The 8029-nt window shown below is 44.5% G+C and overlaps 1 long non-coding RNA gene across 1 annotated transcript; it reads right to left on the minus strand.

The window, feature by feature from the left end:
• Nucleotides 1–3338: 3338 nt before the first annotated feature.
• Nucleotides 3339–6425, minus strand: LOC142575921 (uncharacterized). Its single transcript, XR_012826736.1, has 3 exons — nt 6042–6425; nt 5276–5465; nt 3339–4617 (listed from the first exon to the last, which is right to left on the minus strand). It is a non-coding gene; the product is annotated as an uncharacterized LOC142575921 (long non-coding RNA).
• Between the last annotated feature and the right edge of the window lie 1604 nt (nt 6426–8029).

Below are 8029 nucleotides of genomic sequence, written 5' to 3' on the forward strand. Positions count from 1 at the left end.
TCTTATACGTTTAACAGAAATACTGTGTTTAGTACCAACTTCGATTATATATGGCCTCGCCTATACGAGTCCTGGAAGCGCGCCTTTCATTGTTGCGGCAGTGTTCTGAAAGCTGATGCCCGCGGTAGCACGTGCTCCCCCATATTAGAGGAAATGCTCAATGCCACAGAGAATGGGCAAGGGATTACCGCAAATGGCGAATGGTCCATCGAGCCGCTCCTATGCCAGTGCACCCGCAGCTCTGTTCAGCGCCGTTCGCGGCAGGCGCTGTGTTACTGGGAAGGCCTCCGCGTTGGCCGCACTTGTCGTGATTAAGACTACTAGGAGACCGTACGTGTATGCGGGTGCATGCTTCAAATGTGGGTGCGTTTGCACGCTTTTTGTTTTGCTGCGTCCAATGTCACAAGTCCTGCGTTGTGGCTTTAGACCAATTGCAGGCGTAGAAAAGTACTTTCGCCCCTCTGCACTGTCACTTGGACACAAGTTATGGGAAGCAAGTCATGTGGAGTCGGTCAGCGGATGGACGGCGTCAACGTGTTCGCCAAGTGCCGTTCCCAACAAGGAAAGCAACATTATAGTGTTTCTCTGCGCGTAAGTGAACAACACCGATTACGAATTCTTTGCGCATATAAACGAATAACATGGGAGCTATCGCGGCTTGAGCAATGTGTGCATTGTTCTGGAAGGGATATTATAGACACGTGCTTTGCGATGCATGCTTCGTCAGCTAGGTGTGAGCGTCTGCGGCCCATTTCTGTCTCGTAATTTCTCCGGACTGGTGCAATGTGCGTACTTCAGCATTTGAGCAAGCGACAAATCTCGTAACATGTCTCGAAGACTATTCTAGCAGCACAAACTCGTTGCATCGATGCTTTAAGAGGAAGCTTTAGTGCGGGTGCTCCTATCAAAATACATCGAAAACGACACTACAGAATCCACAGCACTGTAAATCGGCAATGAAAAGTAATTTCAAAGTTCCGTAAACTGTACCTAATATTACCTCTAAAACGGACAAATTTAGATTTATAGTAAACGGCCCCGTTATGTACCACTATATGTGAGCAGCACTTCTTCACACCCCTTGTGAACATTGCAACCCATCTGCGTAAGATATAAATTTACACATGTAAATTTTTTACTTAAGATGATCTAACGTACGCATTTTACAGTACTGTAATATATGTTTTTGGTGCAGTTGTGGGTTCCTAAACTTCGTTCTATGTTATGGAAGCTTACCGATTTTCGATCATTTTGTTTTTAAAAAGCAGGTCCTTAATCAACGTTTTGCTTACTACAGTTACTGGGATTCGACTTCTTCTCTCAAGTCTGACAAATTTCATTTTTAGAGGTTGTCTCATAAAACAATTCATTTCACATGCATTTGAATACGCGGCATTGGAGTTGGAATGCTTCCCTTTGTCGAAATAGCGCGCTTGTACATTATTATCGCGGTATAATATATTCACTAACAACAGTTTAGACTTTCAATTCATGGAGGGGCTGTTACAAATTATATCAGCATCGTATTATGAAGATATACATTTAAAAATGTTTTTGTGTATGATGCTCTCACTATTTAGTGCATCCATGTGTTCGCTGCTTACATTTTATGTTAATTACAGCTAAAAAAGGATGACCAGAAAGTTCAACCTGGACACTGCGAATGCAAGCACGGCGCTGCCGCCGCAAGTTACATGAACAAACATTACTTCTATTTTATATGGCTGCTACTAGTGATATTTAAGCAGAGGAAAATATACGTAGCGTGATGTAGGGCAATGCAATGTACCTTTGCTTGGCATTCCTCCACCACAAAATGCTGAACGACAGATATACGAGAAGACTGACAACAGCAACAATGACGTGTGCAAAGCAGCTATGAATGAAAGACATTCTACAGGTGGCCCAAGCAATATGCCAAACCCTTGTGCAGTTCGCTTAATCCAAAGGTGTTTCATACATACACGAGTCAAGCAACCTCTTGGGATAAGCATACTTACAAAAGGGCCACTCTGAACCATTAGGTGCGTAGTTCATTTGAACCTTGCAGTATACTTTTGAGTTTTGCTGCCTACAATCCGTTTTAATGGTTCTTTTGATATTTTCCTGACAGGTGCAACCCCGAAAGAACAGCAAATATACCAAGTTTACCAGTACATACCGTCGGAAACACCAAGGTGGCGACTCTTTTTTGTGCTTAGCGCTTTTGTTCAGAAGCCACACCATATACCGTATTTCAGTGTTGTACTACGTAATGTAATACTTATGAGAATTATATTTCAGGGAAGATGCAGCAACCTGGAGACGACAAAGAATTGGACACACATGCGTGCCTGCAGTCAATGTAGGAGGTACCTGTGTTGCTGGTACAACAGGCAAAATAGTTCGACGGATATTTGTGAAAACACAACACATATGGAAGAGATTCGTTTGCTGGAATAAGATGTGGGTATGGATAAGCTAGGTATATATTGTATAGCTTGTTCACGCTCCGCATGCACAATTTTACAAACCAATTTAGTGAGGCAATTGTATAAGCACTAATTAACTTGATAGTAAAATGTGTCACATACACTTTGAAGCATTTCTGATATCGCCTATGTTTAGAAGTTTGAATAGTACGAGTAAAGCATTTTAGTTAAACGAGTCAGAGAGCAAGCAACCAGGCTTCTCTCTTTATGTGTAGTTGTCTTTTAGATGGTTCGCTTCCTTTCTTTTTTTCCGCAATACCTTACATTGGGCGTACTGTTACGTGGCTGGGTAGGTACCGTTGAAGAATACTTCAAAATCTAATTGATGTTCTCAAATATCGCATATAAACAGAGTTCTTGCATGGAGTCTGCACTTTATGAATGTCACAAAATAATCCGAATTGGAAATTATTTGTTAAGCAGCTGTATGCTTTTAATGAGGCATGAAATGCAAAACTAAGTTTTCAGTGATCAGAACTTGCACCTAAGGGGATATCCTAATTCGTTCTATCACCCATTCTTCGTGCAGTGTAATGTCCTAAGGGACATGCTACAATTGTTTCTATCGTATTTCACTTTCAGACCCTGGGCTTTATAAAAGGGGCCATTACGAGGTCAGCCTGCACCTCAAGACTTGCCTTAATTTCTGTAAAGTCTTATCTGCCATCACCTGATTGTATTGGGTTTCAGAAACCAGAATCTACACTAAGAAAGGAATCAGAACATTATTGCTCCATATGCCTTTGAATGAAAGCTCTGTACTGCATGGTGCTTTCTTGCTTGCGGCTATGTCATGCTTTTAAATACTGTTAAAATTTTAACTATTGTTTGCACATTACATGATCACTCTGGTATCTTATAGAAAGCGCTGAAACTATCTGTTCAATTGCAAGATGAAGACAGACTAAATCTGACACACGTGGGGGTTTAACAGAACGGCCAACAGAAGCACACATCATTTGAACTTGATTTATTCATCACAAAATTGGACACGAAAATGTTACACATCTAAATACATCAACGGATCTGAACACTAACTTCTCTTAACCCATTCAAAATCAAACTTCAACAAGAGTACCGCTTTATTAAGTGTTTTGTGTTTCTGGCTCTTCTTTATTAGGCGGCAGGAAGTTAGCAAGTACACAACATACATGAAAGATTTTGCTCATCGCAACAATATACTCAGTTGGCGCTCATGAATTGAGAATGTTGCAAGTCCTAATCCTTTGAATCAAACGTTCAACATGAATTCTCACCGCTGCTATGTGATATGTCTCTTGCACTTCAGCTTCTGTAAATTGGCGATGACCCTTTAAGAAAGAAGGCATCCCCAGGCAGAGTTTGCCTGCTCTAGACCGGCACGAATGCCTGGAAAGCCCTTGTCAGACATTATCATATCGCCCCGTACCACCAGGTCAAGAAAACCCGAATCCACAAGGATGAAATCATCTGAGCATCTTCCTCCATATGCCTTAGAGCGAAAACAGATCGCGACAGACGGCATTATCCCGACAAGAAATTTGTGCGCGAAAACGCTGTTGTAATTTGAATACAGCACCCTCTGCTGTTTCACAGTATGGGGCTGCTCTTTTCGGACCTCGGTGCAATCTATTATGATAGAACGATTCGGATAGTGAAGCTTCAAGCAATCAGACAATGGGGCCCTTATGACATGCGTTGGTGGATAGAATATCCCCGTCCGAGTGACGCAGCACAGTGTACGTAGTACACTGTTGAAGTGGCTTGATGCAGTACTTTTGCTGTTGGAAAATAGCAAAGCTAAAGGTGAGTAACGGATCCCAAACTTAAGCTTCATATGAAAAATCAGGAGGCTGTTGCATAATGGTATGTCAGACGTCCCTTTAGCAGTTGCAGGCAACGAGCTGAGCAAAAGGGCAAGCACATCTAGCGTTACGCCACACATATCTCTGACAGCAGGGACAGACGATTTTACACTGTCGTATCGCATGAAGCAGGTAGTTCTCTGGTGTGCCCCACTGCAACGCGAGACAGTTCAATGGCTGCATTCCACTCCTGCATCACAAGCAATCTTGTGAGAGATTTGGATTCCGACGTCAGTCCCCTCTAATGAACATATAAATGAGAACATGGCTCCTGTGGGGGCGACATCTTCAGCTTGAAAAGCCTGCATCAGGTCAAAGTGAGTAATTAGCAGAAGTTACCGAGCAAGAAAAATAGAAAATTTGAAATATGACAGTAAAAAGAAAAGAATCGGCCTTCACAGTACCAGCGTCAGCTTCCGATAGTGGGACAGTAAGAAAAATACCCTACCTAATAAGCATTGCATCGTGTAGCCCTCCGGCAGGAGCACTCAGTGTTTCGTTCCCTTTAGCATGCCTCCCAGTCGAGGCAAATACATAAAATTATTGAACTGCGTTTTCATAGAACTCAAACCTTCGATGCATACCATGCAGATGCCGTTCTGTCAAGCTATCATAAAATATCTTCTAATGTAGTTGAGCTGAGCATGTTCTAAAAATCATTTTGTCTGAAACATTGCTTAAGTGATTTCGACTCTATAAACATAAGTGAGATTGAGTCCTGGTAAAAATCGGTGCAGTTCAGGTACACTTGTGTAGGGCTTGCTGTTGGCCTGCTTGGTTCATCTTCATATAACTGGCACAGAACAAGACAAATAATGTGTCACCTTGTGTTGTGCCATTTCTAGGTGTATGTTCCAGGTATATGTCTTTTGTAATAACAAGATTTGGGATATAAAAAACTGGATGATTTTTCAACTAAACATCACATACAGATAAGACAGTTCATCGGCAACACCTTACTTAGCATGTTCCACCTCCAGCATTTCCACAGCAGCGCAAAGGAGGTCCAAAAAATGTTTGGTAATCTGAGGCTGCTCCATGTGCATCAGCGGCCTCACTTTAATCAGCGGGCACTATGTCCATCTCATCCTCACTGCTTGTGCTGTATGGCTTCACCTGTGCCGGTCTAGATGCTGCTCTTTCATGCCATCTGAAAGCGCATAAAACGCACAAGACAATGACATAAATCATGACGTTTATTTTCGTGAGAACTCCTTATTGATAATGCAAGTTATTAATTAGTTGATATTAAACCATTACTGCAATTCACCTTTCATATCTTGACAGCCGTCTTGTTGTATCAAATGGGCGAACTTTGTAAGCATCAGGAAATAATGTCGGGCAGTAGCCTGGATACGTAACGACGGCGCTTTTTTCCCCGTTTACGAAGTGTTTTGAACATATCCGTGAAGGTTCGCTGGGAGTCCAGTCCGTTTCATCGCGCCGACTTAAAATATAAGTCGACAGTTGCCATATGGCACACAAGGAAGCGAAGCAGGAAATATTGGCATGCAACCTACAAAAGCTACACGGCATTTGCTTAAGAATAAGTTCCCGCGTAATGTTTCGTGCTACGCTATTAAGCATGCTGAGCAAAGCGTGCTCCCACCGACAGCCGTTGAGCAAAAAACACAAATGCAGTTGCACGATCTCAAACGATTACAACTTACGCAAATCATATCGTTTATGTGGTACTAGTAAAGCACAATACTATATTAATACTTACTTTACTCTTCGCACAGCAGCAATCAATTTTTTTTTCGTCGTTCTTGCTCCCACGGCCGGCCAGGAAATCTGTAGAGCTTGACGCCCAGCTCACCTTCATGGCTGCGGCATTTTTTTACGCAACAGTACCGGCATTTGTTTCTCTTCCTTTCGCGGACACGTTCAATCGACGCACTAGAATTCGTCCATTTGGAGGATGCCATTGTCAACGCTGATAAAAATCCAACCCCACCAAACCAATTCCGCGCTTCCGATGACGTCCCCCCATCGCTTTGGCCTTCCCATTGTCACGGCAGCGCTGCTACAGATGGCGCCACAAACTTCACTGCGCAGAGACTATAGCAGGCGTTTATGCCTTCTTATTTGTTGACACGCCGTGAACGCAGTCAGCATCAGCTCCTGCCTATGGCGGAAGAAAAAAGATACAGTTGGAGGGAGAGTCACGTGATACTTTTTCAAGCCTTGTCATAAAAAAAGATATAAGGGAAAGGCTCATGGGAAATAATCCCTCGCCACGCGATGGGCAAGCGGCAGTTTCTAGTCGACGAGCGCGCAGGGAGTATGGGGGAGAGTAGAGTGGAAATCCGATGGCAAGGGGCGATGGTCACGAGGGCGTCAGTAAAAGCCGCCACGAACCAAACAATTCTTCGAAAGGACCGACAACAAAGGAGGACCTACATTCCCAAGAGTCAATATGCAGGTAGGCGCATAAGGAAGGGAGGATCTGCCTCGGAGGACGTTGGCTGGCGGAGGCTGTAGACAAAGCATCGCCTCCATTTCACGACCAGACTCTCACGTGCAGCTCCACGCTTACTATAACTACGTGTCCAATTTAAACGCGCAACCAAATAGTATGACGCAATCCGAGCAACGTCGTCGCGCAACAGCTGACTCATTCGTGACGAGGAGCTGGGATCGTTCTCACCGTGCCAGCCGTCGGCGCACCATTTTAACCACGTTCATAATACGGATGCGGCAAAACAAGCAGAGGAGGAGACCGACAGAAAGGGAGAGACTGCGCTCCTGAAATGGATCTCGTGTAAAACGAAACTTCCGCCGCAGGTGCCGGCTGGCGCACGGTGCAGTTTGGTCGTGGGAGCGCTAATCGAACGGCGCCGCCACGGGTTGTCCGGCTGCAGGAGCTTGTTTATCGCGCTCGCTATTTCGTAAGAGGAGCCGGCGAAACGCTAGACTATGAAAGAGCCAGCGCTGAACTCAACCCCACCTATTGTGGTGCGCGACATGCGACGCAAAATAAGCCACCATACCACGCCACTGCGCAATCACTACCGTTGCGTCGTCATGCCGCCATAACGCCAAGCATGCGACTCCGACCTCCTAAGGCAGACATTCCATGTCTTTCGCTCTCTCTGCCCATTTTCTTTGGTTTTTTTATATCTCTCTTTCATTCTTTCTTTCCATTTTTGTTTCCTCCTCCTTTTCGTGTTTGTTTATGTGCATGGTTTACATGCATGCTGTCGCGTTTTGTTGATGCAGAGGTGCGAACAAGGCGTAAGATAATATATTTTTCCTGCACCCCGGGTATGAGGCCACGTGGTTTGATACTTGGTCGGGGAGGCGCGATGAGCACAAGCGCAGAGTCCTAAAGCTTCCGCGTACAGAGAGACGTAGCCGCCAAGGTTGTCAGAATTATTCGGCAGTCCTCATTACATTCAGACCCAACGTAGGTGTCACTCTGGGACGTAGAACAGCTGTCATTTGTAATGCTTAGTGTTTAAAAACAACTAAGCAACAGCTGTGACTTCGGCTATTGTTTCCTCAGCACTGCCAAAGATATAATTATGGGCGTACGTCCGCGCGTCTAGCCATCTCATGTGTTGAGCCACAAGCGTCTGGACGAGCTAGCTAATCCCCGAAGGCTGCCTCGAATTCACGCTCACTGGGCGTGAAGCTTTCTGGCGAGCTCCCCAGCCCTGTCACTCGAAAGTTATAACGCCTTGTGTCTGCAAAAAAATGCGTAATTTGCAA

This window comes from Dermacentor variabilis, chromosome 3 (assembly GCF_050947875.1).
Source record: "Dermacentor variabilis isolate Ectoservices chromosome 3, ASM5094787v1, whole genome shotgun sequence".
Lineage (NCBI taxonomy): Eukaryota > Metazoa > Arthropoda > Arachnida > Ixodida > Ixodidae > Dermacentor > Dermacentor variabilis.